The sequence below is a fragment of the Acinonyx jubatus genome, chromosome X (assembly GCF_027475565.1).
Source record: "Acinonyx jubatus isolate Ajub_Pintada_27869175 chromosome X, VMU_Ajub_asm_v1.0, whole genome shotgun sequence".
Lineage (NCBI taxonomy): Eukaryota > Metazoa > Chordata > Mammalia > Carnivora > Felidae > Acinonyx > Acinonyx jubatus.
The window spans coordinates 104,985,546-105,012,586 of NC_069389.1; the positions used below are offsets into that span (position 1 = coordinate 104,985,546).

The 27,041-nt window shown below is 36.5% G+C and overlaps 1 protein-coding gene across 9 annotated transcripts in view; it reads right to left on the reverse strand.

The window, feature by feature from the left end:
* The window catches only part of ENOX2 (ecto-NOX disulfide-thiol exchanger 2), a 256,913-nt gene that overhangs the window by 172,480 nt on the left and 57,392 nt on the right, over positions 1-27,041 (reverse strand). For 4 of the 9 annotated variants that reach the window (XM_053201688.1, XM_053201693.1, XM_053201691.1 and 1 more), the window contains exon 3: positions 17,272-17,356. The exons of the other annotated variants lie outside the window; for them this stretch is intronic. The gene's annotated coding sequence lies outside the window, so the exon portion shown is untranslated. The remainder of the gene's footprint in view (positions 1-17,271; positions 17,357-27,041) is intronic. 9 annotated transcript variants of the gene reach the window in all.

A 27,041-nucleotide genomic window follows, 5' to 3' on the forward strand; every position in this document is an offset into this window, starting at 1 on the left:
AATTAAGAGTCTGTTTCTGGGTTTCTCTCTCTCTCTCTCTATATATATCTATATATCTATATATCTATATATCTATATATCTATATATCTATATATCTTTTCCCTTGTTTTGTTTCTTAAATTCCACATGAGTGAAATCATATGGTGTTTGCCTGTCTCTAACTTCTATCACTTAGAATTATACTCCCTAGCTCCATCCATGTTGTTACAAATAGCAAGATTCCATTCTTTTTTATGGCTGAATAATATTTCAGCGTGCGTATGTGTGTGCGAGCGTTTATGTGTATACACATATAGATACAATACCTCTTCTTTATCCATTCATCAATTGATGGACACTGAGGCTGCTTTCATAATTTGGCTATTGTAAATAATGCTGCTATAAACATTGGGATGCATGTATGCCTTTGAGTTAGTGTTCTTGTATTCTTTGGGTAAATACCTAGCAGTTAGATTGCTGGATCATAGGGTAGTTCTATTTTTAACTTTTTAAAAACATTTTTTTAATGTTTGTTTATTTTTGAGACAGAGACAGAGCGCAAACAGGGGAGGGTCAGAGAGAGAGGGAGACACAGAATCTGAAACAGGCTCCAGGCTCTGAGCTCTCAGTGCAGAGCCTGATGCAGGGCACAAACCCATGAACTGCAAGATCATGACCTGAGCTGAAGTCGGAAGTGAGCCATCCAGAAAGCCCCTATTTTTAACTTTTTGAGGAACCTCCATACTGTTTTCCACAGTGGCTGCACCAGTTTGCATTCCCACCAACAGTGCAAGAGGGTTCCTTTTTCTCCACATCCTCACCAACACCTGTTGTTTCTTGTGTTGCTGATTTTAGCCATTCTGACAGGTATGAGGTGACATCTCATTGTAGTTTTGATTTGTACTTCCTTGATGGTGATGATGAACATCTTTTCATGTGTCTGGCCATCTATATGTCTTCTTTGGAGAAATGTCTGTTCATGTCTTCTGCCTATTTTTAATTAGATTATTTGTTTTCGGGTGTTGAGTTTTCTAAGTTCTTTATATATTTTGGATACTAACCTCTTACTGAATATGTCACTTGCAAGTATCTTCTCCCATTCTGAAGGTTGCCTTTTAGTTTTGTTGATTGTTTCCTTCACTGTGCAGAAGCTTTTTATTTTGATGCAGTCACAATAGTTTATTTTTGCTTTTGTTTCCTTTGCCTCAGGACACATATCTAGAAAGAAGTTGCTATGGCCGATGTCAAAGAAGTTACTGCCTGTGTTCTTTTCTAGGATTTGTATGGTTTCAGGTCTCACATTTAGGTCTTCAATCCATTTTGAGTATATTTTTGTGTATGGTGTAAGAAAGTGGTCTCTAGCCAGACTTAATCAAGAAAAAAAAAAGAGAAAGGACTCAAATAAATAAAGTCAGAAATGAGAGAGGATAAATAACAACCAATATCACAGAAGTATAATCATAAGAGAATATTATGAAAAACTATATGCCAACGATTTGGACAACCTAGAAGAAATATATAAATTCCTAGAAACATACAAACTACCAAAACTGAAACAGGAAGTAATAAAAAATTTGAACAGACCAATAACCAGTAAAGAAATTGAATTAGTAATCAAAAAACTCCCAATACACAAAAATTCAGCACCACATGGCTTGACAGGTGAATTCTACCAAACATTTAATTAAGAATTAATACCTATTCTTCTTACACTATTCCAAAACATAGAAAACTAAGGAAAACTTCCAAATTCATTCTATGAGGCCAGCATTACCCTGATACCAAAATCAGACAAAGACACCACTAAAAAAAAAGAGAACTACAGGCCAATATCCCTGATGAACATAGATTCAAAAATTCTCAATAAAATACTAGAAAGCCGAATTCAACAATACATTAAAAAAATCACTCACCACGATTAAGTAGGGTTTATTCCTGGGTTTTAAGGGTGATTTAATATTCGCAAATCAATGTGATACACCACATTAATAAGAGAAAGGATAAGAACCATATGATCATTTCATTAGATGGGAGAGAAAGCATTTGACAAAGTACAACATCCGTTCATGATAAAAACCATCAACAAACTAGGTTTAGAGGGAACATACCTCAATATCATAAAGGCTGTCTATATGAAAAACCCATAGCTAACATCATCCTTAATGGGGAAAAACTGAGAGCTTTTCCTCTGAGGTCAGGAACAAGACAAGGGTGCCTGCTGTCACCACTTCTATTCAATATAGTACTGGAAGTCCTGGCCACAGCAAGCAGAAAACAAAAAGAAATGAAAGGCATCCAAATAGGTAAGGAAGAAGTCAAACTTTCACTTTTTGCAGATGACATCATACCATATATAAAAAACCCAAAACATTCCACCAAAAAGCTGCTAGAATTGATACACAAATTCAGTAAAGTCACAGGATACAATATCAATACAGAAATCTATTTCATTTTTATACACCAATAATGAAGCAGAAGAAAAAGTAATTAAGAGAACAATCCCAATTAAAACTATACCCCAAATAATAAGATGCCTAGGAATAAACCTAACCAAAGAGGTGAGAGACTTATACTCTGAAAACTATGTAACACTGATGAAAAAAATTGAAAATGACACAAAGAAATGGAAAGATGCTCCATGCTCATGGATTAGAAGAACAAATATTGTTAAAATGCCTATACTCCCAAACAATCTACACATTTAATTCAATCCCTATCAAAATACCAAGAGTGTTTTTCACTTAGAACAATCCTAAAATTTGTATAAAACCACAAATGACCCTGAATCACCAAAGCAGTCTTGAAAAAGAAAAACAAAGCTGGAGGCATCAGAATTCCAGACTTCAAGTTATATTACAAATCTGTCATAATCAAAACAGTATGGATACTGGCAGAAAAATGACACATACATCATTAGAACAGAAGAGAAAATCCAGAAATAAACCCACAATTATACAGCAATTAATCTTTGATATCAGGAAAGAATATGCAATGGGAAAGACAGTCTCTTCAACAGATGGTGTTGGAAAAAACTAGAGAGCTACATGCAAAAGAATTAAGCTATTACCTTTTCAACTCTCCTTCATATGCATCTCACAGCTTCCCAGTGAGGTGACCAGAGTATGATTATACAGTTAACATACGAAACTCTAAAGCTCAGAGAGGTTAAGTGACTTGTTTGAAGTCCCACAGCAAGCCAGTGGCAGAGCTGGATCTACCAACTGCCACTCTAAGGATCAGGCTATTAGGGCTCCTAGTCATCAGGAGAGTTGTATTTTTAAGAATTACTAGGAGTCATGATCCACATATGAGTGAAAACACACTTGTTGCGATGAGCACTAGGTGTTGTATGTAAACCAATTTGACAATAAATTATATTAAAAAAAAGAATTACTAGGAGTCATGAAAAGCTAAGCAGTTATGTCAATTTGTACCATTGCCTAGTTAATTATTTAGAAATGATTTCCTAGAAACAAGAAGTGAGGACGCCATCATGGTAAGCAGGCAATTCTGAACAAGAAATTTCTTTCAAGCACATTGAGCCTTAATTGCAATCCTTGCAAATTGAACATTTATTAAGCCCCCCAAAGGTAGGATTTAAAGGGACAAAAACAACGGTACTAGTATTTTCTCTGTATTAGAACTCTTTTTAGTTCTGCAAGGATGGAGCTAGTTATGCCATGATGCATCCTTTACTCACAAATACCGAAGGTATAGCTGATACTACTTTTGAGGCATCTCTGTTGTTTTTATACTCCCTCTAAAATATAAGAATATTAGTTTCATGTATATTTGACACAAGTTTTCTTGTTGGAACATATGCAATATTTTTTAAAATGAGGAATTTATACAAAAATTGAGGATCTTCTTTTTATACGATGTTATTTAATTCCACAAAATAGATCTACCCAACATTTTGTTTTTAAAATATTTTATTAAACATAATTATATTTCTTCATCTTTCTAATTCTTTTCTTCTTGAAGATTACCTAGGATTTTATTAACTGATTTTTCTAAGCCTTTGACTTCTTTCTTCCTCACTGCAAGTAAACCACAAGCTATATTCTATGCATATATTTTATTAAAATAAATGTCACTTTTATTGCTTCCTGGACCACCACAAAGGCTAGCCCTTTGTGATCCAGATCTATTTACCCATGGTAAAAAACCCTTAACTTTTCAAAAATATGTATTATAACATGGTTAGATCTGTACTTTATACATAAACCAGAAAATGACATATGAGGTGTAATTATCAGCCCCAAATAATTAGTTTGGGAGTAAGGAAAAGAATTAAATGGAACACAGCCCAGTCATCCGAGAAAGGATTACAAATAGGAGCTGGGGTAACTATGAGAGAGGTCAAATATGTATGATAGTGTTAATGAATAACAAACTTGCCAGAGGTAATCCAGAAAAATGAAAAATTCTGACCACCACCACTAAAAAAATCCACAAGTTGTTATTATAAATGTGATGTTAAAATGTTTAATCTACCCCTCACAAGGGATCAGAGGATGTTTGCCTAGTATAGTGTATTTTCTGGCTTAATATAGTGATAAAAGGGTCTGAAAACAAGAACTTTCAGCACTTTCTTAAGGGGCTGATTTTCCCTCTCTTTATCAGGAAGTTGGGCATTTTCTCCTCAAAGGCATACAATTTGTTCAATGTTTCACAGGTGATAGAGGCTGTGACGAAAAATGAAATTCCTATAGACCTCAAACCATGTATTTTGGCCCATGGATTCTGCTTCCTTCCCCATCAGAATCTTCACCAGAGCACTAATAGATAGCAAAATTTGCCAATTAAAGCATCATTCTCCTATTCCTTCCCTGCCCACCTTCTTGTAAAATAACTAATGAGCAGTAAAATTGCCAAAAAAGCAGACAGCAGAATGGAGAATACAGAATACCAAGGGTACAGGAAACCCACAAACCAGATAATGAGCTCTTGAATAATCAAGATTTGACTTAAACCTCAATTATTTCTAACTTAGACCCATCATTCTATACTTTTCTTTAGCATCTTAAACACAGAATTGCAGTTGATTTCTAAGCCCTTGTTTGAAGGAATGGGAGGAAGGAGTGATAGCCAAACTTTGGTATGGAGACTATTGTTAGTAGCCTCTCTTGACACTCCCTCTATTATTTCCCTGGTCTCTGGCACCCAAAGGTGTGCTAACCTTTATAGAAGCCTGGAACGCTAGGAGAGATGGTTGACAAATTAAGTAGTACTTCTTGTTCCCTTAAGCAGGATGTGTTGATTCATTACGAGTCAACATTCCAGTAACATCAGTATATTGGCTAGTTGCGTTTTAGGAGTTAAGCATCAGATTTCCCTCTCAATGCATGTACCAGACTAGAGCTGTGGGGAGTCTGTTCCTTTGCATTCACCTACCATGCTTCTCTTTGAATTTGCTTTAAAGTTCTTTTTACTCCTCTTACTTCTCATTCCTTAATGTAGTGGGATCTCTGCACAAAAATACTATCTACCCTCTGCCACTAAGTAGTTGATACCATCTTTAGAATTCATGTCAGTCTATGACAGGCTTCCTGTTACAGCTACTCAACTCAGATCCAGATTCATTTCTCAACTCCATGTTCTTAAACCTGCTATCTTCCCTGCTATGTAAACTATTAATATTTCAATTCCCAGAGATCTCACAATTCCTAGTAAAACTGCCTGTTCCAGTACAGTGATGGTTTCAAGGCAGCTTTTTGGACTTTAAAACTACTTTTCCATATTTTTGGAAATGTTCTTTCTACAAATAATGTCATCAATAAAGGGAAAACACTTAGCACTTCTGGGAGAAATTGAACCTGAATGTGATGGAAGGGTAAGGAATAATAGTTCAGAATTCCTTAACTTATAGTAAGGTAGCTTCCTAGGGAAGATGTCTGAAATGGCATCAGTAACTAAATATTCCTTGTGACCATTCCAACACTATTAGCACCTTTCTCCTACTCTGGCTGCCCATTCCATACTCTACTTGCATTCCTCTTAGTTTAGAATTGTTTGCAAGTCCTGTTGTGGAAGTGGTTTCTTTCTCCAAAGCAGATGACACCTTGTTGGCAGACTGTGCCTCCAACTCCAGCACAGGCATGCACACACACACTTACACATTGCAGTACATCGTAACATACTGTGTACTTCACAGACACTCAATACATACCTGATGACATATTTATAATGATCCTTTGGACATCTTTCCCTGATAACAACTCATTCTCTTTCTACCACTCTTATTTTCACCTCCTTAGAGACATAGAACTGAGGAAGACAGTGAATGGAGTTTTTGTTGGCTTCATTTAGGGAGCAGGGTCAATGTCAAAACTCAAAACAGAGCTCTATTTTGTGATGACAATTATTGATCCTGCTTGCAGTTGAAGGGGAATAGAGGAAAACCAAATTGGAAATGTTTGTCTCCAAGGCTTTACTGTAAAGAAACAAGCGAATCATAATTTGCCATAAATCAGCTGCAATAATATGCTTAACTGACAGAGTTCACATGGACACAGTGGTGTCTGTTTGCTGGTGATTCCCTTTACCAGACTGGGCAAGGTGTGGTCTTTGAGTTCATCATCATCTAAATAAAGGATGCTATGGATTACAGCAGATAGAACTGGCAAAGCTGTTGCTCCCGTATACAAAATCTGGCTGATATTTAACCTTTGTTAGGGGAAGAGGAAAAGTTTACAAGTCATCATGCCAGCAGCCTATAGCACACTTCACTTCATTCAAACATTTCTACTGTTACAGAACATTGCCACTGTTAATACTGCCCTTGTGTGACTGAGTAGGGAACTGCTATCTCTACCATACTGAAAAAGCATCTTCCACTTCACAGATCCAAATAAATTTAACACCCATATAAACTAATTTAAAACAAATGAGTAAGGGTATATAATTGCATAAATATTTCTATAAATTCCTGTGGAAAAGAAGAGCAATGAGTGGTCTATAGACTGTTAAAATATTAAGAAGCATCATAAGGATTTTTTTTACAGAAGTCTTTCCAAATCAGCAAGGGATACTACAATTTAACTCTTATCATTAGTAGAGCTCCAGTTCTGCTTCTAGAATTACCAATGACTCACTAAGAGATTTTGGGTGAATCAATGAACTAGAACAAAAATCATGATTTTTATTCTGAAATATCCTAATGGGTTCCAAGGACTAAAAGAACCTCATTAATTAAAATTCTACACATGGAGTCCAGGATAAAAAACTACCAACACTAAATAGTGCTTTATATATTAAAAAGGTATTTTATACCATTTCATATTTATTTTCATAACTCTCAGTGTTGGAGTACATAGGGCAGGTGTTATTATTACTTTCTTCTAAAAATGAGAAAACTGGGGTTTAAAGATATTAATTTGCCCAATATAGCTTATAAGGCATTGAACTGGTCTAAACACTACACTGCAAATTTAGTATTCTAGCACCTAACACAGTGCCTGACACATATGTGTATTCAATATTAATTAACTAATTTTGTTCACTGAATGAATGAACATATTATACTACCTCCCCTAACTACATTTACTCATATGCAAAGAGTCCTATAGGTACATTCCAGAGTAGTCGATAAGGTCATTTACTTTCCAATAAGGAAGTAAAAAGCCATTGTGAATATTAATGCATGTATTTTGGTAGCATACAGCCTGTGAGCTGAAAGCATAAGATATTCAGTGTCCAGTCACTATGAAGTTTGGAATAGAGTTGATGAAAATTTTATAGGGTGTTTAAAAAATGATGGGCCAATTATCATTACTTTGTGGAAGAAGAACTTTTCAATAAGACTTAATGGGAAAGGTAAAATTTGGAAAGCCATTTGAGCTCCCACTGTGAAAATAAACAATGTCTCTTAATTGCAATGTCTTCCAGTCATTCATAGTCAGAGAAAAGAAATCTTAGACTTGGGAGGGACCCTGCAGTCACCAGATCTAACCACCCTCCCACTGCCATTTTGCTGAGAACTTGAGGGTTATTGAGAGGGGAGGTGATGGCTCACTAATGGGAGGGAGATCCAGAACTAGATTCCAGTCTCTTTATAAACAGTACTCATGGAAGCAGTTGGGATTCATATCCTCTCTATAGGTGTCATCCAAAGGAATTTCCTATCATCTAAATTCCTTCCCTTAACAAAGGTGACCATCATGTCGCCCTACTTGGGAACATACGGTTCCCTTAGATTACAACTTAAGTGGCAGTGGGTTGTATGATAGCAAAATGCTCCCCAGACTTCCCAGAAGGTCAGAATAGTGTGGTAGAAGAACAAAGGCTCTGGAGTGAAACTCTAGAATAACAATCCTCCTACCTGCTACTTACTGACTTGTGACAAGAAAATTAACTCCCAGAACATTAATTTCTTTATCTGTAAGTGGGAATATTATTTACTTTACACAGCTTTTGAGATAATCCAAGTAAAAGATAGTCAACAGATCTTATACTGAGCAAAGTATTAGTAAAATGAGTTACATTTTACTCACACTTCCTTCCTTGTAGTTACCCTTGGTACCTGAGCTAATTAATACTGGCCTCAGTAAGACGTGGGTAACTTCCCTTTCATTCAATTAACAAATATTTACTGAGCAGTTATTACATGCTAGTCTCTGGAAATACAACACTGAACAAACAGGTAAAAAATCCCTGCCATCGTGGAGCTCACATTCTAGTAGCAGATACAGAAAATAGACAAAATAAGTAAAATATATTGTATGTCAAATAGTGATAAATCTCTTTGTCCAGATCAGGAAGCAGATTAGATTAGGCCTATTAACAAAAGGTTTGACCTACTCATGTTCTAGGAAGCATTTGTTGTCTCTTGTCCTCTATTTTTTTTTAAGAGCTAGAACAGACAACAAAAGGCTAAGGATTCTTGACAAAGCCCTTTCTAATCTTGAGGTATAAGGTAGAATAGATAGAATATGAGTAGATGAGTTGTATAGGTACACAGTTTAGAAAATGGTTCCGGTCTACTGAATTAATAGAAATCATGTTCCAAAATTCAGCCAGAAAGGTGGAACAAACAAACAAATATAACACATAAAATCACCACCAATTAGGTATAAAGAAGGGCATATGCAACTTGGAAAGAAATTTCAAAATTTTAAGATCTGCAAAATTCTCAGAAATCTGCAACTCATTGTAGCAGGAAGGGTAGATCCCAAACTGGCAAATATGATTTGGGCAGGACAGTAAATCACCTAACAAGACACAAAAAGCCTTCTGGGAATAACCTGTATCACAAAGACCTCTCCTTGATTTGTATTCTCCAAGCACTTAGGGATTCTATCACCTTACTGAGCTGTGGAATGTATAGGTCTTCATTTTGTATACTGTCACCCACTTCACAGAACTAGAGACTACACTACCAATTTTATATCTCTCAGTACACCACAGAGTGCACATTTATGGTAGGCTCCTAATTGCCCTGGTATGTGATATAAAGATCAGTAGGTTTTTAGTTGTTTTTAATTCACTAAGGTTAGTCAATATTTTCTTGAAAATCATTTGGCCTAGAAGTAAATTTCTGTTATGTCCCTATTGACCAATAAGAAATGGTGATAAAGGTGATGCAAGGAGCAAGTGACAATATTTATGAGAGTTTATAAAGTTTATTAACAGAGACATACTGCTTTAGTTACCTAAAGATGTCAGAAAATTACAATTTGTTTCATCTTTGTTGGTAGCTGCACTAGCTATTCCATTACAGGGAAGGAGTTGATTTATGTGCAGCTGTTGAAAACACAATGAACCAGTCACCACAATTTTAACAAGTGTTGATGCTGGAATACCCACTTCAGATAGCATCTATAACACTGTCATGAAGAAAGTTGACAGTACACTACCTAAAGTAATGATTCTAGTTCCACACTTGCCAAGATTGGCGTCACTGCTATAGAACTGGGTTCTACCGGAGTGGCAATGAAAATTCATTCTTTCATGGTCCTTTAAATAAGGCCAAGGCATATGTCCTAGAACGCCGTTTTTTATTTTCTCCTTATGGTGTAAGTTTTATACTACTTGGACTGGACTAACACGAAGTTTGTTTTGATTTCCACAACCAAGTCACTCCTCATATTTGTCCCCTTCTTCTCATTCTTTATATATTAAAATTGTGGGTAGAACACTTTACAAGGAAGATTATGTCTCTCATGAGGAAAGGGGCATTTTTTATTACAAATCAAAATTATGTTTCCACCCACACAAGAAGTTTACAGAATGTGTGTAGTGTGTGTGTATGTGTTTGGGGGAACCTGCAGAACAGACACAAACAAGTAGACATAATAGAATGTGATGAGTCTAAACAAAGTGCTAAAAAATGGCCTAATTCTTCCAAGACCTCTTCAGTAAGTCATATGTGAGCTGGTTCTTAAAGAATATGTAAAGCAGACAGGAGGGAGGACCAAGAGAGGAGAGTATTTCAGGCAAAAGAGATGGCTGGCCCAGAGGCATAGAATGCACAGTACAAAAGTAAATTCAAGGAAAACTTAGTGGTCTTGCTGGGCGTGAGTACAACGTAAAAGGGTACTGAGAAGAACAGCCATGCCTATCTTTTTATTTTGTGATGAGACTTGGATGCTATCTGACTTCTTGCAGTTTCTGTAGTATTACCAAGAAGTCTTACAGAAGAATATTACCCACCTAAGATTCTCTAATGAAACCAGGATACCAACATATAGACAAAGGGGTGGGAAAAAATGTGAGATGAGAAGAGGATCAGGAAAAAGAAATTGGACAATGGAAAGTAGAGATATGATTTAAAGATGCACTGGAAATAGTGTTGGGGTAAGGCAGCAGACCTTAAAAGTAAGATGACTGTTTCTGAGCCAGAAGTTCAGCCCAGAGTATCCAAAGCATAGTCAGATTAAAAAAAAAAAAAAACAAAAAAAAAAAACAAAAAAACAAAAACAAAAGAAAACAAACAAAAAAAACATCTAGTAATGACTTTGACTGCAAATCAAGGGATAGTTTTCATGTGGAAGCAACATACAAAAGGCAGTCAGTCACTTGCCAACAGAGATGAGAAGTCATGATAAGGGTCATCTTTAAACGGCAAGAAAAGTGCTTTCTAAGTCAGATACTGCTGATGGACACATTTAACCAAGATCCACATGTTTGATCAGTTCTGTTTTTTGTTTTTGTTTTTGTTTAATCAAAGTAAAGGCATTTTTCTGACTTTTCGAACACAGGACACCAACTCATGCCTTTGGTGTTACATAACAGTACGGAGGTTTCGCCTCAAAACACCTCACTCTCTTCCCTCCCTCCCTTTCTGATCTACAACTTCTTGTTCTTCATTCTTTTTCACTTCTCTTAGCTTAGGTCTTCCAAGAGTATTCATGGGAATTGTTTTTAGTACTATATATGGCCCTAAGGTTCAAAAGGGAGTACAGATGTATACTAAAAGGCTTCCAAGAAATACTAGTGGCATTCTTGAAAATCTGCATGGTCTGAAATTGGGAAAATTCTTAATGAATGTTTGAAATCATTAGAATACATCCAAACCATTCTTTATTTCCATATACCATAGAACTTTTAGACCTGTAATAGGACGTAGAGCAGACATAATTTCTTCACTTTACATATGAAAAAAATTAGAAGAGAGGTAAAATTACTTGTCTAAGGAATACAGTTATGGATAAATAATGGAGCCAACACTTAGATTTCCAATGAAATTACTTTTTTTTTTAAGGCTGAAAGGACATGTACTGAGTGATTTTCTTTTTTTATTATGACCAAAAAACATGTAACTAACATGAAATCCACCCTGTTAACAAATTTTTCAACGTACAATACAGTATTGTTACTTACTGTACAATATACACATTCTTGTGCAGCAAATCTCTAGAGCTTTTTCATCTTGTATAACTTTATGTAATTTCTTTAATGGTCTGTTGAAGTTACATTTTTAGTGACTACAACTCTTGTACATTTCTAGATAACCTCCCAAGTTTATTTTATATGAAGTCATATTCATACAATCTGGTGTCTTACTTAGAGTTGCTTCATTTTAATTTACTAACGACTCCAGTTTGTAGGGGAATGATTATTTTATTCCGCACAGTTTTATATTTAAAGAATAGGGACCCTGACACACTGTATTCAATTAAAATAATAAACATCTGTTCAACAGAGGCATCATAAGCAAAGTTAAAAGACAAGTCACGGGCTTGGAGATGATATTTACAAAGCATAAGGGATTAGTATGCAGAATAGATAATCTCCTTCAAATCAGTAAGAAAAAGACTAACAACCAAATAGAATAATGAGAAGATGATATGAACAGGCAATTCATAGAAGAGGAAACCTATATGACCAATACATACAAGGAAACATATTAAACCTCAGTAGTAAAGAAGAAAATGCATATTAAAACACAGTGAGACATAATTTCATACCCACAAAATTGGAAAAATGTTTTAAGTGACAATACTGAGTGCTGGAAGATATGGAGAAATAGGAACCTTCATATACCACTTGTAGAAAGTATAAAGTAGTTGTTATGGACTGAATGCTTTGTGTTCCCTCAAATTTATATGTTGAAATCCCTACTCCTCAATGGGTTAGTATTTGGAGGTGAGGCCTTTGGGAGGTGATTGGGTGGAGCCATCATGAATGAGATTAGTGTCCTTATAAAAGAGGTCCCTCTGATCTCTCTAGCCCATATATATATATATATATATATATATATATATATATATATATATGTATATATATATAATTAGAGAGAAAGAAAGAGAGAGAGTGAATGAGTGGCTGAGAGGGGCAGAGGGAGAGGCAGAATCTTCAGCAGGTGTCACTCTCAGTGCTGAGCCCAATGCAGGGCTCAATCCCATGATCCTAGGATCATGAACTGAGCCAAAATCAGGAGTTGGACACTCAACTGTCTGTGCCAGCCAGGCACCCCTCTAGCCTTCTTTTCTACTATATATGGATACATAAGTTGGCAGTCTGAAACTTGGAAGAGAGCCCTCACCAGAACCTGACCATGCTGGCACCCTGATCTCAGAGTTCCAATCTCCAGAACTGTGAGAAATAATTTTCTGTTGTTTATAAGACACCCAGTCTATGGTACTTGTTACAGCAGCCCCAACTCTAAGACAGTGGAATGACAACTTTGAAGAACAACTTGGGTGTGTCTTATAAAGTTGAAAGATGCATATGCTCTGCAATCCAGTACTGTCACTTCAAGATGGGAACCTTATACACACCCAGAAGAAGACATATACAATGATGTATATTGGAGTACTTTTTGTAATAATGGAAAGTGAGAAGAAACCTACAAAATTTATCAACAAGAACATGGAGAAATAAAATGAAATACTCTATAGCTATTAAAATGAATAGGTATGTATATCAATACAGATAAGTCTCAGAAATAGAGTGGAAAATGCAAGTTGATTAATGACATGGATAGTGTGATACAAATTTTGTAAATATTAAAATTCTGCTAAATACTATTTCTAGGTGCATGCATTTATACAAATACATGAATGGGAAGGACTTATATCAACTTCAGGATGGTAGTTCTGCAGGGGAGGAAGGGAGGATAATGTGACCAGGGAAGGGCACAAAGTAAATTTCAACTGCTCAACCATATTTGTATTTTTAAAGGATTGGAAACAAATATGGAAAATCTTAATGTTTGGTAAATCTGTATGGTGGGCATAACTGTATACCCTGTTCTTCTCTGTATTTGAAGTTTTTCACAATATATTACTTTTATAAAAGAATGAAGAAGTACATTTCCTTTACAACTATAAATATTCACTTTGATCAAAAGCTAAAGTTAGCTACATGGTAGAAATTATGTCAACTCTGAGCCCTGTTTTGTCACCCATCAGCTTATGCAGTCCAAATTGAGAGTTGGGCTTAGGTGCCCTTTTCATTTTAGATAAAGTCCCATAAAGAGATAAGCATATGTAATTACATATTATAAACTTTCACTATATATACTGTCAAGTGCATACCAGGATCACATTTTAAATCATTCATTTGTGTTCCTCAAAAAGTGATAGCACCTGCAGACATTAGCTCTGTATTCAGGCCAGTGAGATGGTTCATTACGCCCTATTGCTAATTACATACAATGTTCTTTACTTTCACGTGAACTTTGATGTGCTTGCATTAGGTCCAGGTATTACCTGGGAGGGTAAACTGTTTTTAGTTTGAGGAAAACACAAGGCAGCAGCCTGATGCTTTGAAAATAGTATAGAAAAATTCTTAAAAGTCAACAAGAAATAGTTCAAACATACAGGGTTGAAAACTATTTAGTATCCAGAGCTCAGAGAAGAAGGAAATCCTAGAAAATTTGGGAGGGAAATGATTTCAACTAAGTTTAGAAAGTGACTTACATGGTCTTAAAAATTGTTTATAAATAAATGGTCACTAAATCACATAGATGAGTGATTTCCGAATCTATGCTAATATCAGAAAATTATACATGCTTGCTGGGCTTATATAGATAAAACAGACTTGCGTTGGTGGACCCAATTCCCTACTAATAAACTAATTAACCCAGCCAAAATGCAGAAACTCATTAAAAGCATTTAAATTCATGTTAAATGCAAATGTGCAATTATCTGCAATTGTGATAACCAAAATAAACAACACTCAGAACCATAAGAAGGCCCTAATAAAACATTTGAAATTGAGAACTTGACTTCTAGGAGTTAGAAAAGAAATCAAAGAGCAAAATCAGTTCATACTAAGGCAGGGTTTCATTTATACAGTGTATCCAGGAACAGAGCCAATAATCCACAAAGTTTGAAAAGCCATGAAGTTCCTCCAAATTTAGGTAGAGGCACCTATAAATTGGCTGATTTCTAAATGGGATAAACACTCCAAAATACTAAGTGCAGTGATACCCCTCTGCAGTGATATTCCTCTGGAATATTCTTCCCTACTCATCTTTGCAAGGCTACAATTACTCATTCTTCAAGTCTTTCCACCTTCTCTACCCTCCACATCTCAGGTTCTGTACTCCTGCTTGGTATTCTATTACACTCTGACAGTCACCTATTACATACAGCACTTAAACTTTATTTTAACTGTCTGTCATCTCCCTTACTAGATCATAAGCTCATGAGCCAGGAATCAGTCCTGTCTTGATTCTTATAATTTTCATCCAGAAAAGAAAGCACAGTTCCTGGCCCATAGTAGGAACTTGACAAATATTAGATGGATGCATAGATAGCCAGATGTAAGTATATTAACGTGTTGATCAATTCTATACAGAGCAAGGTAACCATTTTTTAAAAGTATATTAGTTTACATGAAGGTCTGTGTCTATATGTTTCTTTAAATCTGATGGTGATGGAGTATGTTACACATGTATTTCTGGAGAGGGAAGGACTTTGTAAAAACACAAAAACGAGTATGCCTAAATAATTCCTGAGGAGTCATAATTTTTCATATTTATGTATTTATGCTCAAACTGCTTCCATCCATGTTTCATTTATTCTTACAACCTCCAACCAAAATAGATAAGGACAGATATTATCATTGTCATTTTTCTGAAGAGGAAATGGATTAAGAAGTAAAGTGAATTTGTCCAACTGCAAATGATATCACAATATCTAAGCTGATGCTCCAGCCACTACAATAGTGTATCCTAGTAAGATCACAATTACTATCACAATCTTTTTAGAGCTAGAGAAAGAGATATGAGCAAATATCTGAGACAGAAAGAAAGCCCATAATTCATAGTGACAAATCTGCTTGGCAGGCACCTTGTAAAAGAAATTTAGCTTCTGCGTTTAACTAGCACATACAAGGGGATATTAGGACAGGGATGGAAGTTTACTTTTTGTCTAAGTTCATAAAGTCTTGCATTGATATTGGTCATAAACATTCAGTTTAGTAGATGATAAGATGAAATCCATTTAACAAGAATGACCAAGATTTCAGCTTGAAGAATTAAATATGATATTTTTCTGAACTATAATTGATAAGAAAAAAGTTGAGTCTAATTTATGTTTGTAATTAATACCATGTGGAAAACAACATTGAGATTAAAACATCGATATTAATTGAAATCCTTTATGAGCCTTATAAATGATCTAGTTTGATAACCGGTACACGAAAGCATTGGAATGAGCTGCTCTCCCCCATATCTCTTTTCCTTAAAAAAATCAATGTAACTCAGTAGGGTGTTTTCAAACGTAGGAAACAAAGTAGGTGCTGCTTCCAAAGCAGTTTTTTGAGTGTCAGATATGAATGAGATTTTATTACACTTTCAGCCTCACATGATGCCTTTCCATCAAGGAGCTCAAGGGCCTCAAAAGAATGGCCACTTCCCTAGAGCTTGATCAGCAGGGGTCCATGGAAGGTGCCTTTGTCCAGAAATGAAAGGCAATGGTGACCTTCTTAGAGCAGAGGAGACCAGGCATACTATTGTTTTGGGCTCTATTAACCTGTTCTCACTGACAGACAATATTCAAATTCTAAAGGACGATTTCAATGTTAAAATAAATCTGTGTTTACAATATTGATTGTAACAAATCACAGTGTGCACTCCTTTATTCTAGTCCTTCTAGCTTCACCTTGTCTCTAATGTACTGGTTGATACTGCTTTTTCTTTCAGGTTTTTCTCTCCGGTGGGCTACTTGTTGCTCCTCTGTGCTTCAGGAAAATAACAAGTAACAGGGACAAAGGTTACCTAGACCTCAAGAACTGACGTAACAAGGTAAATATTAGGGCATGGTAACATAATCATAATAATTGCTTTCATTAAATCCTGACTGTGTGCCAAGCCCTGTACTATCACGTACTTCACACGCACTACCTCATTTGATTTTCTCCCACAGACTATCAGATAAATATTACTATTGTCCTCATTTTGTGGAAGAGGAACATGAATACCAGCTTATTAATTTGTTTACCCAAGATCCCAGAGCTAAGTAAATGGCAGGCTCAGGATTTAAACCAAGGCCCATCTGACACAAGGCCCATCTGGTCCCGAAATCAGTTTGCTATGCCACACTGCCAACCTGAAACAAAATGATGTACTCTAAATATGGTGTCAGGTGGTATGCGTGCTTGCAAGCAGAAGAAATTCCAAGCTTTCAGGCATTTTACGGCTGAATGGATGATGTAGAACTAGAACTTATTTGGGGTAATGGCTAACATTTGTTGAGGGCATAGTATAGGTGCTGTTCTAAGAGTGTCACATGCATTGACTCATTTAATCACTACAATACCCTACTAAGTATATATGTGGCATTTTAATGCCCATTACAAAGATGAAAAAGCTGGCACTGAAAGGTAAAATGACTTACTCAAGGTCACACAGCTGTGAAGGGGTGGAGCTAGAATCCAAATCCAAGCAGTCTGGCTCCAGAGTATACACGCTTAATCACAACACTATATTAATGAGAAATTGGTTGAGATTAGGAATTGTCCCAAGGAAAAAAAATAATCACACAGTTTCAGAGCCAGAAAGAACCTTAAAGATTATTTAGTCCAACCTTCTTATCTTACCAATGAGAAAAGGGAGGCAGAGCAAGTTTAACCAACTTACCTAAAGTCACATGGTTTGCAAGTAGCTTGAGCCTGCACTACAGCCTGGGTCTTCTCAACCCCAGTCAAGTGTCCATCCCATTCTACCATGCTATGCTCTTCCAGATATACTCATATGGCAAAATAGGAGTAGACTTCAGCTAAACTGCCTTTTCTGGACCTGGACCTGAGCTATTGAACATGACTGGAGAAAATTCACATAGCTGAGTTGATGGGCTTTACTTTCATTTAAAGTATTTCCAATCACAAGCCTCAACTGAGCACTCATCTTTGCCCCGCAATGCTCCTTCTGCATTAAGCTTGCTTTCCCATTCTTCAAATTGACTATGATATACCTTCACTTCTCTCCTCAATCCTATATCTTTCCCACTCCTCTCCTGCTTCCTGCCTTTAGCTGATGATCTTGCCTCATACTTTGTGGAGAAAATAAAAGCCATCAGAAAGAGCTCTCTCCTCCACCCACCACCAAATCTACACAGTGACCTACATCTTTATCTATTCTTTCTCTTCTGCCTTGTTGAGATGGAAAGAGTATCCCCCAATCCCATCTTCCCTCGCCTGCTCAAAGACTTTGCTCCTGTCTAGATTCCTTTACTTCTTCATCATCACTTCTCCCTTTCTACTGGAAGTCAGCCTTGACTTCTACTCTTTCAACATCCCATACTTCCCAACCAGTAGTAGATCCTGCCTTTTGATTATAACTTCAAAATCCATGTTGATTTTCTCCATTTCTCTTCATCTTTGCTACCATCATTTTTATCAATGTCAGCATTTTCTCTTACCTAGTCTCCTGCAATAAATGAATAACCTAATTGGCCGTTGTGCTTCCATTCTTGTCCACCTTTTAACTCACTGTCCACAAACAGCCGAAGTAGTCTTTACAAAAAAATATATAAGAGTTCACACTACTCCTGTGCTTAAAACCTTTCTATGGATTCCCACTGTTTTTAGAATAAAATCTAAATTTTAAAACCCCAATTCTTGAGGCCTATAAACTAACTCTGTATGATGTGGCACCATTTACCTCTTCCGACTTTATTTATATTTATATATGCCATGTTCCCTCTCCTCAACTATGCTGGGTTTCCCTCTATTCCTGCAACACACCAAACCTTTCTTGCTTTAACCTGTGCCTGCTGTTTCCTAGGCTATTTGTGCATCAGACGCCTTCTCCTCCATCACACCTCAGCCCGAAATGCATCTTTTTAGAGAAACCTTCCTTCTGTGATATCTAAGTAGGCCCTGACATTTTTTTCTCTTCCATAGCTGTCCTCATACTTAACCACCATCAGTAAGAATTTTATGTATGTAGGGGCAACTGGGTGGCTCAGTCAGTTAAGCATCCAACTTCAGTTCAGGTCATGATCTCATGGTTCCTGAGTTCAAGCCCCATGTCAGGCTTTGTGCTGACAGCTCAGAGCCTGAAGCCTGCTTTGGATTCTGTGTCTCCCTCTCTCTGCCCCTCCCCTGCTCACATTCTGTATCTCTGTCTCTCTCTCTCTCTCTCTCTCAAAAACAAACATTAAAAAAAGAATTCTATGTATGTATTCATATATTTCTGTTCACTCATCTGCCTTGAAGTTCAATGATAGCAGGACCTTTGTATATCTTTCATTTACTGTTGTATTTACAATATCTAATGGAGTATCTGGCACCAAGCAGGTGCTCAATAATTTTTTGCTGAATTATGGAATGAATTAATTAATCCCTGGATCCTATTGAAAAATACCTGAAACAATGCTCAAATGGGGAGAGACAGAGTCCTTAGAATAAACCAAAAAAGGAAAAAGTCAAGAAGTCGAGAGTTCTTTAGGTCCTCTATAGTCACTAACACATTACTATCAAATAAAGATACTCTGAACAGGGGAAAATAGCTCTGACTTCTCTAGGAAATGAATCTAACTGGTTTCATGATTCCAAATCCTTTACTAAACTGTAGTCATCAGATTCTGATCTTCGTGATGATCCCTTTCTGAATGAAATTAAAAAAATAATCTGCATACATTACCCAGATGAGGAACAGGATCTTGAGGTTGTTAACTATACAAGGCTTTCTTTGTCAAATATGTTCCTTCTCACTGTACATACTTGAACAGAAAGCAAGAGTTACATTTTACTTAGTTATTTTTACCTCAAGTCATTTATTCCTCTGCTAAGTAGTTTATCGATTCTTCAACATCAATTTAGAGCTGGAGTTTACAGCACTCCCATCAGAAACCTTATAGTGCTCAAAATAAATGTCTTGCCCGAACAATACCATGTCAGTTGTTGAAGATGTAACTCAGGAAAACAAATGCACCTAAAGGTAGAAACTAAATATAGATATCCCCTTATACATACACAGTTGGGATGTGACCTTTCTTACAAGAAAAAATAAAAGAAAGAAATCTATAACATATAGAAAATTCAGTAGTATAAGTAGTCTAATAAGGAAAACAGTAGAATTCACTATAGTACATTACCTCCCACTAATGTTCCATAACAGTTATTTTAGACAGGAAGCATAAGCTTGCCAAATGTTCTACATTTCCTGTACTAGTTTCACATCCTACACATCTAGCCTAGTATTAAAAATATTGTCCATTATATTTTGCTTCCTGGCTTCTGGAGTGGGAGCCTCCAAAATCTGCCTATAAACCTTTTGCGATTCAAATTCCAACTTTCATCCTATAGAAAGCATATCTGCCACACATACCACCCCCTTCTAGAGAAACGTTGGTTATGCTCAAATGCTTTGGGATTACGAGAAAGTCTTGAGTTACATATCTAAGTATAACCCATTAGCTGATGGGCCAGAAGAGCACAAGAAAGACGCAACTGTTTTAACAGTTTCACCCCAAGTGTAAGTATTCACGTGTAATGACACATATAGAAGAGCACAAAATTTCCTTTTCACCCTAGAAGGAAAACAGGTGTTAAATGTTCTTGAGTCTTAGCACCGTACATTTAAAATAACTACCTTATACATTGATTTGGAGTTGCAACTCATCTAAGACACTTAGGGGATTCCCAAAAGTGCACCAGAATTTGGGAATATATAAAATTATAATTACTTTCCATTCTTTTTCTCCAATTTCCTCATAATTGCTCATCCTGATATAGCCCTATATTCTTTAAGGGATGAAGGAAAGGGGCTTAACACACTGGATGGTATTTCAAAACTGCATAACCAGGCAGGGTCATTCGTTCAATAAGTATTTATTGAGTGTTAGGTGCTAGGCACTGTTCTAGAGGCTGGCATAACAAGCCCACAGAGGGGTTGCACAGGTTCAAATGAGCATAAGACAGTAACAAGAGAGAAGGGTTTCTGATTTCTAAGGTTGTTCCTTTTTTGTTTGTAGTCAGGCAATGGAACAGCAACCATAGGCTGTACATAGCAGGTAAGATGTCAAATGGGGAGCCTCTTCCTCAGGACTACCTTGCTTCCTTCCTAATTCCAGCATAGAATAACTCAGGACTAGGGAAAGGAGAGTCAAAAAAATTAAGGCAATTTTTTTCCGAGTAACTAAGGTAAATGGAACACTCTAAAGGCAGCCATCCAAACCATCCCTGCCGCACGCCCAGGTCTCTCTGCTTCACATCTTGGGTTTAAGATCCTCCTTCACCTTTTTCTCCCCATTACTCCAATGCAGCAGTCAGGCAGTTCACATATACAATTATCTTTACTCTGGTGGGAGGAAAGCTTAAAGTAAATTTCCATGCAGATCATTCATTCAACCAATATTTAGTGAGCACCTACTATGAGCCAAGGATGGCTCTTGGTGCTGGGGATACAGCAGTAAACAGATGATCAGTGCCACTCTGATGGAGTTCACAATTTAAATGGGGGTTGTTAAGGTAAGTTACAGTCAATTTTACAATAACCACATAGTTTCATACTGGTTCAAGTGATTACACAGTCCCTTCTTGTTCCTCCTTTCTTTAGCTTCTACTCTAGAGCCCAACCTTTGCACCTATGTGTTCTTGCTGCTTTTTGATGTTTCTATACTCCACTTCCACTCTGAGGTCTAGCCTAAACGCTCAGCTGCCTCCACTCCCCTCTCAGGTCCTCAGTCACACCCTCTGTAGTTGAGATTATCTCTAATGAACAGAACTCTTCTTGCAATGGTTTCTCATCTTTCTTACACCATGGTGACAGCAATTTGACCAAAATTACCAGGGCATTCACTGGGCTCTGGCTTCTCATCTTGGGAATCTCTGATTAGCCGTTCCTTAGCCTCTTAGTTGAGCTTCCATTTACAAATCCTTGCTTTCCTTTGTTCCTCTCTAATCTCTTCTTTTTATTTACTTTGTACCTCTATTTTTTCCTGACAAATATTTCTCACCCAAGTTGAGAAAGAAAGATAGTTGGGAATATGAAACACCACAGTCCAATTTAAATAAATCTGCTTTAAAAAATCTGGATTGTAAAGATAATTTGAAAAAGAAAGCCTCTGGGGCCAAGTACCATGTCTTCATAAGACTCTGATCTCATATATACACAGTTGCTTCCTGTGGAATTTCTGCAAGCTGTTCTTTAAAATAATTGTGCTGTGTGTTTCTGGGTTCTTATGGGGTTTTAACATTTTGAAACCACAGGAGCAAACAGAAAAATTTTAAATGTGATTACTCAGTAGTCAAATAAAATGTTATAAGAAATTTCTCCATTTTTTTCCTACCCTCCAATTTTTTCCTTCCCATCTGAAATACAAAACAAGTTGAAAATATTTCAGTCCAAAGGGTAATTTTATGAAAAAGATAAGCACCTAGAAACAGGCTTATAATGAAAGAATCTCCTCCACCACAGAGCAACACTAATGTAATTCAATAAAGTTTATAAAACCATTCCTGCCAATCAAAATCTAGAAAAGACAATTTCCTGTTTGTGGAAATAGATGTGATACTGAACAGAACCAAATTAGGTTGCAATTAGCTTAGAAAAAAACCTGATACACTAGACTCAGGTTAGCTTAAAAAAATGTTGCTGCATTTTAACACATTTGCATACTAGTTTAATAAAATTAAGATTTCCAAGAGAAATCTTAGGGAGTAGGGAGGGGGAGCTGAATGAGTTATACATAAAAAAAAAGCTATATATAAGTAAAAATAGTAAGCATTTTGCTGAGAGTTTACTATGTGCAGGGCACTTTCCAAAGTCCTTTATATATGGTTTCTCATTTCCTTCTCACCATAATTTTAACAGGTGGGTGTTATTATTTCAGTTTTACAGATGAGTCAGCCAAAGCTCAGAGATTAAGTTAGATGTGTAAATTCATTCAAGGGATAAAATTCAGACCCAGGTCTACTCTTAACTGTTAGGCTATGTTGCCATTCATAGAGTATATAACAGACATACCCATATAATATATACTTATATATAATATATATGAGCATTTATAACAGGTAACTCCTAAATGAATTAGCTAGGCATGAAGCAGCATGACATAGCAGAAAAAGCACTTGATCAGGAGTCCTGAGACCTAAGTTCCGCTCTAGGCTCTGACACTAAGTAGCTGTATGGCTTCAGATGAGTCATTCAACATCTCTGGGCCTCAGTTTCCCCATCTATAAAACAAGAATATCAAGATAAAGATTCTATAACATCCCATTTAGTTCTGCCATTCTATTATTCCGCTGACAATAAGTTATATTGTATGTATTACAATGAATGTTTTGCCTTTGGGGATAATATACACTGAAAGCAACTTGAGAAAGAGATTCTGCTAAAAAGTGTACCCTTGACACAAGCAGATCTGCTAGAAAGAAGGAGATGATTTCAAAAGGAGAACCTTTTTTGTGATCATAAATGGAGCTGCCTTCATAGTCTTTGAACTCTCCTTCACCATCAGCCAAAGAGAAGCTTCAGTTAATCTTCACTAAAGATGACAGCCTGCAAGTATTTTGGACCTCCAGGTCGAGGCTAAGTTGGCAAGAACTAAATGGAGAGAAAACCATTTTACAGGGTCACCGCTAAGCCCAGAATCATGGAATTTCTGAAGAAAGTGTTTATGGGTGACTAAATCAAAGGCCTCAGTTAGGTCAATAAAAATGGTTCTAATATAAACCTCACACATTGTTTCTGAAATATCATTGGTGCTTTTAGTAAAGTTAAATTGAGAGGAAGGCTAGCTGTGAAACATAACTAGACCACAGTCAGCGAATTCCCTTCTCTAGGGGATTGAGCATTTGGGAATTTTATAAAAACTTCACCTAACTTTGGCAACACACACTGGATCACCATCAGTATAGATGGATTCTGATTTTTGATCCTTTCTACAATGCACAATGCCAAATTGATTAGTGAGTCTCCAGAAAGAATGGACACATTCAAAAACTCAGTTGGCCTTCTACAGGGATTCCAGCCAGTTTGAGGAGCAACTGATTGAAAAGCCTTAAGTTTTTATGTTTGTATTTCTCTAGAGCAGCTCTTGACTAGCTTCTCTCTGCCCCATTGCCTTCCCAGGTGACAACCCACTGTCATCTTTGCCATAGGATGTGATAAGCCATACTCCTAGCTATCTTTCCAATTCTCGCAAGAGCCACTGAGCAAAGGAGGTTAATGATAGTGTCTTCTCACTTCTACTACTCACAGTAATGGAATTCCTAAAGAGCTCATTTTTCTTGTGAAATGCTTTATTTTAGAAAGGTAGCCAAAGAAAGGTAAAGGAAGGCTGAGGGAGAGGGAGGAAGGGTTAGCTATTTAGCTCTATCTGTGGGTTATTTTCCTCATGGCATGGTACATTTGTATTTTTAAATTAAATGAAACCCTTTGTGCTCTAGGTGAGAATGCTATATAAATCACAGATGGCTTTTGTAATTGGCCAATATTAGGAATACAAAGGTGTCTGAATGAATAGATAAATGACATTATCATAAGATTGGAAAGGGAAGAACCATATGGCAAGTTAATGCAAGGAATTATTAAGATAAAGTGAAAGAGTTGGAATTTGAAAGTGGGTACTAAATTCATTTGGATTATAAACTGTTGCAATTAGAAAAGAAACCCTGGAGGCTAATCAATTTTCATTAATAAATTTCTTTTGACCTTGCCCAGTGATTTCTCAATTTGTTCTTGAAACAAACCCTTGAAACAGCTTCTCTCCACTTGACAGGCCAGGGCATTAATTTATACTTCACCTGTGCCCATAGCTCATATACATAGTAACAGAAGTAAAGCCTGTCCAACTGTGAGCTCTGAGTACCCAACTAAGTCCACAAAAGGCCCAGAAAGGGCATGGCTGCTCCCTAACCAGTAGATGTACCAACTTAGATTTATATAATTTTAGAGTTGAAATGGGTCTTTGAGTTTATCTCATTCTTAACATGTATTATTACACTTAACTTTGTGTTAGGAGGTATGGTCATAGGGTTGTATAAGAGTAAAAGGAGAAGTACACAAAGTGCCTGGCACACAGTAGGTACTTAAAAATACGTCAATTTCCTTCCTATTCTCCATGCCTAAGTTTTCTCTTTTCCAGGCACAAAGTCCCAGTTTCTAACCTTTCTTAATATGACAGGTTTTCCAGCCCCTGACTATCTTTGTTTTATTCTAGTTTGTCAAGTGTTTTTCTAAGATGTACTGCCTGGGATAGAAAGCATTATTCCAGAAGTGTGACACATGTGTGCCACGTGGAGTAGAGTGGGACTTCAATCTTAAAGTTTCTTTAATCTTGGGAAGATACAGCTCAGCTACAGGCATATGTGGGCAAGGCAGGGTTGAGGTGTATTCTCTTATCATCATGATTCTTTTTGCTCATTGATTTCCTTTTTCCTGGCCCACAGGCAAATGAGTGATCGATTCCATCAAAACTTCAAGTTACTTATTGAATCAGAGCAGTTGTATTGGCCAGATCCAGTAGCTTTTTCCTGGGACTCTGCTTTCGTAGCAGGTTGTGATGCATAATAATGCAGCCAATCTAATTCCTGCCACATATACTGACGGGCATTACTGCCAGAGTGTCTCTTCCAATCCATTTTATGTGGTTGTTTTCCTAAGTAACTTATTGAATTAAAAAGATAATAATTTTAATCTTATTGGTTAGTACTGATGAAGCACTTCCAGGCATAGAGAGAGGTAGAATGTATGCTTTGAAAGTACAAGGGTGGAGTTCAGTTTCCACCTTTCCAATTTCCTGGAGGCAGTATAGAATACTGAGAAGACCACTAAGCAAGAGTCACAGAACTTGATACAGTGCCCCATCTATGCCACTAACTTAGTATACAATCCTGGGTAAGTCATTTAACTTATATGGATCATAGTTTCCTTATCTGTAAAATGAGAGGGTTGGATCAAGCAAACTGTAATGTCTCTTCTGGATCTAAAAATATATAGTTCTATTCTGTGCCTTATGGCCAATTAAAAAATTGTATTTTCCCACACCATACTTACCTTTTTAATCAGTTATCACTGAAGAATATCCCAGACAAAATGGGGTTTTTAAACAACTTATGTAATTTAAATAGAGAACTGAAACAGGTGACCATTTCTTTTCCCAATCTCTTGCTTATGTAATTTTAAAGCAGTTAACGAAACTGTGTTTTAGAAAGATTATCATTATATAGCCAAGCTGAAGTGGAGAATTCAACACCTACAAGTGAGGTACAACAGAGAGAGCTGCATTGAGCAAGTCTGTTTATAATATATTAACCATAGGAAATGGCTTGGAACCTGACCTTGGGTAGACATTCTACTCTTCAGAGTTCAATTTAGTAATATGCTGTGAGAATGTCTGAGTACATAAATCACCCATTATGCTGTGTCAGAGATCATACCATAAGTATGTTTAAAATTTTTGTTATTAATTTAAATCTTAAGGTAGTAGCCAAAATTACTGTAGAACAATGCCTTTTTACTTCTAGTCCATATAAAGTAATTGGTTTATGAGAGATTTCAAATGTGTAGGCTAATCTTTTGGATAGGCTATACTCTTTTTTACAATCCTCTAAGAAAATAATCTATTAAATCTATAGATACGTTACCCAATAGAAGTCTTAAGTATCAACATTGCTGGTATACTCATTAATAAAAAATATCCCATAAAACATTGATAAAATTTATGGTTTTTTCTTCTAACTCAAGAAACACCATATTGAGTCATGGACTATGAATTCTGGTATTTGAACTCTGACAATGGCATCACAAGGCTGTTATAAAGGAGAACATGATCCCTTCCCTCTATGATCATACTCTTGAATGTTAAGAATGTTTAGTAAAACACACACACACACACACACACAACACAACATACACACACACACACACACACACACACACGCTGGTAGGGGCAGAATTCCTATAGTATTTTACAGAGGATATTCTATTTTCTAGGAGGTATTTCTCTATCAGGCAGCACATATGAAAATAAGAAAACCATGAAAAACCTCTATTTTTCAACATTTTGGTATTCTTGTTGGATTCATGCAGTGGCTGAAAGATAAATCCAAAATAGTCGGGGAGGGGGGAACCTTGGCTCACCACAGCATCATTTATACTGATATTTCTAAAGGTCAGAAGAATTTAGGTCCAGGCTCATTTCCCATCGTTAATTCA